This window comes from Lithobates pipiens, unplaced genomic scaffold (assembly GCF_037356315.1).
Source record: "Lithobates pipiens isolate NorthernLeopardFrog02 unplaced genomic scaffold, aLitPip1_a1.2 Scaffold_8, whole genome shotgun sequence".
Lineage (NCBI taxonomy): Eukaryota > Metazoa > Chordata > Amphibia > Anura > Ranidae > Lithobates > Lithobates pipiens.
Window position 1 is genome coordinate 640,485,395 of NW_027507903.1, and position 9,691 is coordinate 640,495,085.

The window sequence follows — 9,691 nt, forward strand, 5'->3', positions numbered from 1 at the left end:
ACAATTCCTGAGCAATCCGGGGACGAGCGATCACGGTACCAGCGATTCCTGAGCGATCCAGGGACAAGCGATTCCTGAGCGATCCAGAGATGAACGATTCCTGACCGATCCAGGGATGAACGATTCCTGACCGATCCAGGGAAGAGCGATTCCTGAGCGATCCAGGGACAAGCGATTCCTGACCGATCCATGGACGAACGATTACTGAGCGATCGCGGTACCAGCGATTCCTGAGCGATCCAGGGACAAGCATTTCCTGAGCGATCCAGGGACAAGCGATTCCTGAGCGATCCAGGGGCGAGCGATTCCTGAGCGATCCAGGGGCGAGCGATCCCTGAGCGATCGAAGGACAAACAATTCCTGAGCAATCTGGGGACGAGCGATCCCTGAGCGATCGCGGTACCAGCGATTCCTGAGCGATCCATGGACAAGCGATTCCTGAGCGATCCAGGGACAAACGATTCCTGACCGATCCATGGACGAACGATTCCTAAACGATCGCGGTACCAGCGATTCCTGACCGATCGCGGTACCAGCGATTCCTGAGCGATCCAGGGACAAACAATCCCTGAGCGGTCGCGGTACCAGCGATTCCTGCGCGAACCAGGGACAAGCGATTCCTGAGCGATCCAGGGACAAACAATTCCTGACCGGTCCAGGGACAAACGATTCCTGACTGATCCAGGGACGAACGATTCCTGAGCGATCGCGGTACCAGCGATTCCTGACCAATCGTGGTACCAGCGATTCCTGAGCGATCCAGGGACGAACGATCCCTGAGCGATCCAGGGACAAACAATTCCTGAGCGATCCGGGGACGAGCGATCACGGTACCAGCGATTCCTGAGCGATCCAGGGACAAGCGATTCCTGAGTGATCCAGGGACGAACGATTCCTGACCGATCCAGGGACGAACGATTCCTGACCGATCCAGGGACGAACGATTCCTGACCGATCCAGGGAAGAGCGATCCCTGAGTGATCCAGGGACGAGCGATCCAGGGACGAGCAATTCCTGAGCGATCGCGGTACCAGCGATTCCTGACAGATCCAGGGACGAACGATTCCTGACAGATCCAGGGACGAACGATTCCTGACAGATCCAGGGACGAACAATTCCTAAAAGATCCAGGGACGAACGATTCCTGAGCAATCCAGGGACGAGCGATCCCTGAGCGATACGGGGACAAGCGATCCCTGAGCAATCCAGGGACAAAAGATTCTTGAGCAATCCAGGGACGAACGATTCCTGAGCGATCTGGGGACGAGCGATCCCTGAGCGATCCGGGGATGAGCGATCCCTGAGCGATCCGGGGACGAGCGATCCCTGAGCGATCCAGGTACGAGCGATTCCTGAGCGATCCAGGGACGAACAATTCCTGAGCGATCCAGGGATGAATGATTCCTGAGCGATCCGAATACGCACAATTCCTGAGTGATCCAGGTACAAGCGATTCCTGAGTAATGCAGGAACGAATGATCCCTGAGCGATCTGGGTAAAAGTGATCCAGGTATGATCGATCCCCGAGAGATCCGTGTGCGAGCGATCCCTGAGCGATCTGGGTAAAAGTGATCCAGGTATGATCGATCCCCGAGAGATCCGTGTGCGAGCGATCCCTGAGCGATCTGGGTATGAATGATCCCAGAGAGATCTAGATATGAGCGATCCAGCTATGAACGATCCCTGAGCGATCCAGGTACAAGCTATCCCTGAGAGATCCAGGTAAAAGAAATCCAGGTACGAGCGATCCCTGAGCGATCCAGGTACAAGCGATCCCTGAGCAATCCAGGTACAAGCGATCCAGGTACAAGTGATCCCTGAGCGATCCAGGGGCAAGCGATCCCTGAGCGATCGAGGGACAAACAATTCCTGAGCAATCTGGGGACGATCGATCCCTGAGCGATCGCGGTACCAGCGATTCCTGAGCGATCCAGGGACGAACGATTCCTGACCGATCCAGGGACGAACGATTTCTGACCGATCCAGGGACGAACAATTCCTGAGCGATCCAGGGACAAAAAATTCCTGAGCGATCCAGGGACGAACGATTCCTGAGCGATCGCGGTAAAAGCGATTCCTGAGCGATCGCGGTACCAGCGATTCCTGAGCGATCCAGGGGCAAACAATTCCTGAGCGATCCGGGGACGAGCGATCCCTGAGCGATCGCGGTACCAGCGATTCCTGCGCGAACCAGGGACAAGCGATTCCTGAGCGATCCAGGGTCAAGCGATTCCTGAGCGATCCAGGGACAAACGATTCCTGACCGGTCCAGGGACAAACGATTCCTGACTGATCCAGGGACGAACAATTCCTGAGCGATCCGGGGACGAGCGATCCCTGAGCGATCCAGGGACGAACAATTCCTGAGCGATCCGGGGACGAGCGATCACGGTACCAGCGATTCCTGAGCGATCCAGGGACAAGCGATTCCTGAGCGATCCAGGGACGAAAGATTCCTGACCGATCCAGGGAAGAGCGATCCCTGAGCGATCCAGGGACGAGCGAATCCTGATCGATCCAGGGACGAGCAATTCCTGAGCGATCGCGGTACCAGCGATTCCTGACAGATCCAGGGACGAACGATTCCTGACAGATCCAGGGACGAACGATTCCTGACAGATCCAGGGACAAACAATTCCTAAAAGATCCAGGGACGAACAATTCCTGAGCAATCCAGGGACGAGCGATCCCTGAGCGATACGGGGACGAGCGATCCCTGAGCGATACGGGGACGAGCGATCCCTGAGCGATACGGGGACGAGCGATCCCTGAGCAATCCAGGGACAAAAGATTCTTGAGCAATCCAGGGACGAACGATTCCTGAGCGATCTGGGGACGAGCGATCCCTGAGCGATCCAGGGATGAGCGATCCCTGAGCGATCCGGGGACGAGCGATCCCTGAGCATTCCAGGTACGAGCGATTCCTGAGCAATCCAGGGATGAACAATTCCTGAGCGATCCAGGGACAAGCAATCCAGGGACAAACAATTCCTGAGTGATCCAGGGATGAACGATTCCTGAGCGATCCGAATACGCACAATTCCTGAGTGATCCAGGTATGAGCGATCCCTGTGGGATCTAGGTACAAGAGATCCAGGTACAAGCGATTCCTGAGCGATGCAGGAACGAACGATCCCTGAGCGATCTGGGTAAAAGTGATCCAGGTACGATCGATCCCCGAGAGATCCGTGTGCAAGCGATCCCTGAGCGATCCGGGTATGAACGATCCCAGAGAGATCTAGATATGAGCGATCCAGCTACGAACGATCCCTGAGCGATCCAGGTACAAGCGATCCCTGAGCGATCCAGGTAGGAGCGATCCGGGTACGAGCGATCCAGGTACAAGCTATCCCTGAGAGATCCAGGTAAAAGCAATCCAGGTACGAGCGATCCAGGTACAAGCGATCCCTGAGCGATTCGGGTACGAGCGATCCAGGTACAAGCGATCCCTGAGCGATCCAGGTACGAGCGATTTGGGTACGAGAGATCCAGGTACAAGCTATCCCTGAGAGATCCAGGTAAAAGCAATCCAGGTACAAGCGATCCCTGAGCGATCCAGGTAGAGCGATCCCAGAGCAATTTAGATACGAGCAATCCCTGAGCGATCCAGGTACAAACGATCCCTGAGTGAACCAGGTACAAGCAATCCCTGTGTGATCTAGGTACAAGCGATCTGGGTACAAGCGATCCCTGAGAGATTCAGGTACAAGCAATCCCTGAGCGATCCAGATACAAGCGATCCCTGAGCGATCCGGGTACGAGCGATCCCTGAGCGATCCAGGTATGAATGATCCCAGAGAGATCTAGATATGAGCGATCCTGCTACAAATGATCCCTGAGCGATCCAGGTACGAGCGATCCAGGTACAAGTGATCCCTGAGAGATCCAGGTAAAAGCGATCCAGGTACGAGCATTCCCTGAGCGATTGAGGTATGAGCGTTCCCTGAGCGATCCAGGTACGAGCGATCCCAGAGCGATCTAGATACGAGCAATCCCTGAGCGATCCAGGTACGAATGATCCCTGAGCGATCCATGTACAAACGATCCCTGAGCGATCCCAGTACGAGCGATCCCTGAGCGATCTGGGTACAAACAATTCCTAAGTGAACCAGGTATGAGCGATCCCTGTGTGATCTAGGTACAAGCGATCTGGGTACAAGCGATCCAGGTACAAACGATCCCTGAGCAATCCAGGTGCAAACTATCCCCGAGCCATCCAGGTACAAGCGATCCCTGAGCGATTCAGGTACAAGCAATCCCTGAGCGATCCAGGTATGAGCGATCCAGGTATGAGCGATCCAGGTACGAGCGATCCGGGTACGAGCGATCCAGGTACAAGCAATCCCTGAGAGATCTAGGTAAAAGTGATCCAGGTACAAGCGATCCCTGAGCGATCCGGGTACAAGCGGTCCTTGAGCGATCCGGGTACGAACGATCGCAGAGCGATCTAGATACGAGCGATCCCTGAGCGGAGCAACTACAAGCTATCCCATAGCGATCCAGGTATAAGCAATCCAGGTACAAGTAATCCCTGAGCGATCCAGGTAAGAGCGATCCAGGTAAGAGTGATCCAGGTACGAACTATCCCATAGCGATCCAGGTACAAGTGATCCGGGTACAAGCGATCCCTGAGCAATCCAGGTACAACTGATCCGGGTACGAGCGATCACTGAGCGATCCAGGTACAAGCAATCCCTGAGCGATCCAGGTACGAGCGATCCAGGTACGAGAGATCCGGGTACGAGCGATCCAGGTACGAGAGATCCCTGAAAGATCCAGGTACGAGCAATCCCTGAGCAATACAGGTACGAGCGATCCCTGAGCGATCCAGGTACAAGCGATCCCTGAGCGATCTGGGTACGAACTATCCCAGAGCGATCTAGATACGAGCGATCCCTGAGCGATCCAGCTACGAACTATCCCTGAAGGATCCAGGTACAAGTGATCCAGGTACAGGCAATCCCTGAGCGATCCAGGTAAGAGCGATCCAGGTACGAACTATCCCATAGTGATCCAGGTACAAGCGATCCGGGTACAAGCAATCCCTGAGCAATCCAGGTACGAGTGATCCGGGTACGAGCGATCTAGGTACAAGCAATCCCTGAGAGATTCAGGTACAAGCGATCCAGGTATGAGCGATCCCTGAGCGATCGAGGTACGAGCGATCCAGGTAGAGCGATTCCTGAGCGATCCCGGTACGAGCGATCCAGCTATGAGTGATCCATGCGCGATCCGAGTACAAGCGATCCCTGAGTGATCCGGGTACGAGCGATCCCTGAGCGATCCAGGTACGAACGATCCGTGAGCGATCTAAATACGAGCGATCCAGGTACGAACGATCCCTGAACAATCCAGGTACGAGCGATTCCTGAGCGATCCAGGTATGAGGGATCCAGGTACGAATTATCCCTGAGCGATCCAGGTACAAGCAATCCAGGTACAAGCGATCCTTGAGCGATCCAGGTACGAGCGATCCAGGTATGAGCGATCCAGGTACGAGCGATCCAGGTATGAGGGATCCAGGTACGAATTATCCCTGAGAGATCTAGGTAAAAGTGATCCAGGTACAAGCAATCCCTGAGCGATCAAGGTACGAGCGATCCCTGAGCAAACCGGGAACGAGCGATCCCTGAGTGATCCAGGTACAAGCGATCCCTGAGCGCTCCAGGTACAAGTGATCCAGGTAAGAGCGATCCAAGTAAGAGCGATCCAGGCACGAACTATCCTATACCGATCCAGGTACAAGCGATCCGGGTACAAGCGATCCCTGAGCAATTCAGGTATGAGCGATCCGGGTACAAGCGATCTAGGTACAAGCGATCCCTGAGAGATTCAGGTACAAGCAATCCAGGTACGAGCGATCCTTGAGCGATCGAGGTACGAGCGATTCCTGAGCGATCCAGGTACGAGCGATTCCTGAGCGATCCCGGTACTAGCGATCCAGCTATGAGCAATCCCTGTGCGATTCGAGTACAAGCGATCCCTGAGCGATCCGAGTACGAGCAATCCCTGAGCAATCCAGGTATGAACAATCCATGAGCGATCTAGATATGAGCGATCCAGGTACGAGCAATCCCTGAGCGATCCAGGTTCGAAACGATCCCTGAGCAATCCAGGTATGAGCAATCCAGGTATGAACTATCCCTGAGCGATCCAGGTACAAGCGATCCCTGAGAGATTCAGGTACGAGCGATCCAGGTACATGCAATCCCTGAGCGATCCAGGTTCGAACGATCCCTGAGCAATCCAGGTATGAGCAATCCAGGTACGAACTATCCCTGAGCGATCCAGGTACAAGCGATCCCTGAGAGATTCAGGTACAAGCAATCCAGGTACGAGCGATCCCTGAGCGATCCAGGTACGAGCGATCCAGATATGAGCGATCCGGGTACGAGCGATCCAGGTACAAGCAATCCCTGAGAGATCTAGGTAAAAGTGATCCAGGTACAAGCAATCCCTGAACGATCAAGGTACGAGCGATCCCTGAGCGATCCGGGTACGATCGACCCCTGAGCGATCTGGGTACGACCGATCTCAGAGCGATCTAGATACGAGTAATCCCTGAGCGATCCAGCTACGAACTATCCCTGAGCGATCCAGGTACAAGCGATCCAGGTAAGAGCGATCCAGGTAAGAGCGATCCAGGCACGAACTATCCTATACCGATCCAGGTACAAGCGATCCGGTTAAAAGCGATCCCTGAGCAATCCAGGTACGAGCGATCTGGGTACGAGCGATCTAGGTACAAGTGATCCCTGAGAGATTCAGGTACAAGCGATCCAGGTGCGAGCGATCCTTGAGCGATCGAGGTATGAGCGATTCCTGAGCGATCCACGTACGAGCGAATCCTGAGCGATCCAGGTACGAGCGATTCCTGAGCGATCCCGGTACTAGCGATCCAGCTATGAGCGATCCCTGTGCGATCCGAGTACAAGCGATCTGGGTACGAGCAATCCCTGAGCGATCCAGGTACGAACGATCCGTGAGCGATCTAGATATGAGCGATCCAGGTACGAACGATCCCTGAGCAATCCAGGTATGAGCAATCCAGGTACGAACTATTCCCTGAGCGATCCAGGTACAAGCGATCCCTGAGAGATTCAGGTACAAGCGATCCAGGTACGAGCGATCCCTGAGCAATCCAGGTACGAGCGATCCCTGAGCGATCCAGGTACGAGCGATCCCTGAGCGATCCAGGTACGAGCGATTCCTGAGCGATCCAGGTACGAGCGATCCCTGAGCGATCCAGGTACGAGCGATTCCTGAGCGATCCTGGTACGAGTGGATCCAGCTACGAGCGATCCCTGGGCGATCCGAGTACAGGCGATTCCTGAGCGATCCAGGTATGAGCGATCCCTGAGCGATCCAGGTACGAATGATCCGTGAGCGATCTAGATACGAGCGATCCAGGTATGAGCGATCCAGGTATGAGCGATCCAGGTACGAGCGATCCGGGTACGAGCGATCCAGGTACAAGCAATCCCTGAGAGATCTAGGTAAAAGTGATCCAGGTACAAGCGATCCCTGAGCGATCCGGGTACAAGCGGTCCTTGAGCGATCCGGGTACGAACGATCGCAGAGCGATCTAGATACGAGCGATCCCTGAGCGGAGCAACTACAAGCTATCCCATAGCGATCCAGGTATAAGCAATCCAGGTACAAGTAATCCCTGAGCGATCCAGGTAAGAGCGATCCAGGTAAGAGTGATCCAGGTACGAACTATCCCATAGCGATCCAGGTACAAGTGATCCGGGTACAAGCGATCCCTGAGCAATCCAGGTACAACTGATCCGGGTACGAGCGATCACTGAGCGATCCAGGTACAAGCAATCCCTGAGCGATCCAGGTACGAGCGATCCAGGTACGAGAGATCCGGGTACGAGCGATCCAGGTACGAGAGATCCCTGAAAGATCCAGGTACGAGCAATCCCTGAGCAATACAGGTACGAGCGATCCCTGAGCGATCCAGGTACAAGCGATCCCTGAGCGATCTGGGTACGAACTATCCCAGAGCGATCTAGATACGAGCGATCCCTGAGCGATCCAGCTACGAACTATCCCTGAAGGATCCAGGTACAAGTGATCCAGGTACAGGCAATCCCTGAGCGATCCAGGTAAGAGCGATCCAGGTACGAACTATCCCATAGTGATCCAGGTACAAGCGATCCGGGTACAAGCAATCCCTGAGCAATCCAGGTACGAGTGATCCGGGTACGAGCGATCTAGGTACAAGCAATCCCTGAGAGATTCAGGTACAAGCGATCCAGGTATGAGCGATCCCTGAGCGATCGAGGTACGAGCGATCCAGGTAGAGCGATTCCTGAGCGATCCCGGTACGAGCGATCCAGCTATGAGTGATCCATGCGCGATCCGAGTACAAGCGATCCCTGAGTGATCCGGGTACGAGCGATCCCTGAGCGATCCAGGTACGAACGATCCGTGAGCGATCTAAATACGAGCGATCCAGGTACGAACGATCCCTGAACAATCCAGGTACGAGCGATTCCTGAGCGATCCAGGTATGAGGGATCCAGGTACGAATTATCCCTGAGCGATCCAGGTACAAGCAATCCAGGTACAAGCGATCCTTGAGCGATCCAGGTACGAGCGATCCAGGTATGAGCGATCCAGGTACGAGCGATCCAGGTATGAGGGATCCAGGTACGAATTATCCCTGAGAGATCTAGGTAAAAGTGATCCAGGTACAAGCAATCCCTGAGCGATCAAGGTACGAGCGATCCCTGAGCAAACCGGGAACGAGCGATCCCTGAGTGATCCAGGTACAAGCGATCCCTGAGCGCTCCAGGTACAAGTGATCCAGGTAAGAGCGATCCAAGTAAGAGCGATCCAGGCACGAACTATCCTATACCGATCCAGGTACAAGCGATCCGGGTACAAGCGATCCCTGAGCAATTCAGGTATGAGCGATCCGGGTACAAGCGATCTAGGTACAAGCGATCCCTGAGAGATTCAGGTACAAGCAATCCAGGTACGAGCGATCCTTGAGCGATCGAGGTACGAGCGATTCCTGAGCGATCCAGGTACGAGCGATTCCTGAGCGATCCCGGTACTAGCGATCCAGCTATGAGCAATCCCTGTGCGATTCGAGTACAAGCGATCCCTGAGCGATCCGAGTACGAGCAATCCCTGAGCAATCCAGGTATGAACAATCCATGAGCGATCTAGATATGAGCGATCCAGGTACGAGCAATCCCTGAGCGATCCAGGTTCGAAACGATCCCTGAGCAATCCAGGTATGAGCAATCCAGGTATGAACTATCCCTGAGCGATCCAGGTACAAGCGATCCCTGAGAGATTCAGGTACGAGCGATCCAGGTACATGCAATCCCTGAGCGATCCAGGTTCGAACGATCCCTGAGCAATCCAGGTATGAGCAATCCAGGTACGAACTATCCCTGAGCGATCCAGGTACAAGCGATCCCTGAGAGATTCAGGTACAAGCAATCCAGGTACGAGCGATCCCTGAGCGATCCAGGTACGAGCGATCCAGATATGAGCGATCCGGGTACGAGCGATCCAGGTACAAGCAATCCCTGAGAGATCTAGGTAAAAGTGATCCAGGTACAAGCAATCCCTGAACGATCAAGGTACGAGCGATCCCTGAGCGATCCGGGTACGATCGACCCCTGAGCGATCTGGGTACGACCGATCTCAGAGCGATCTAGATACG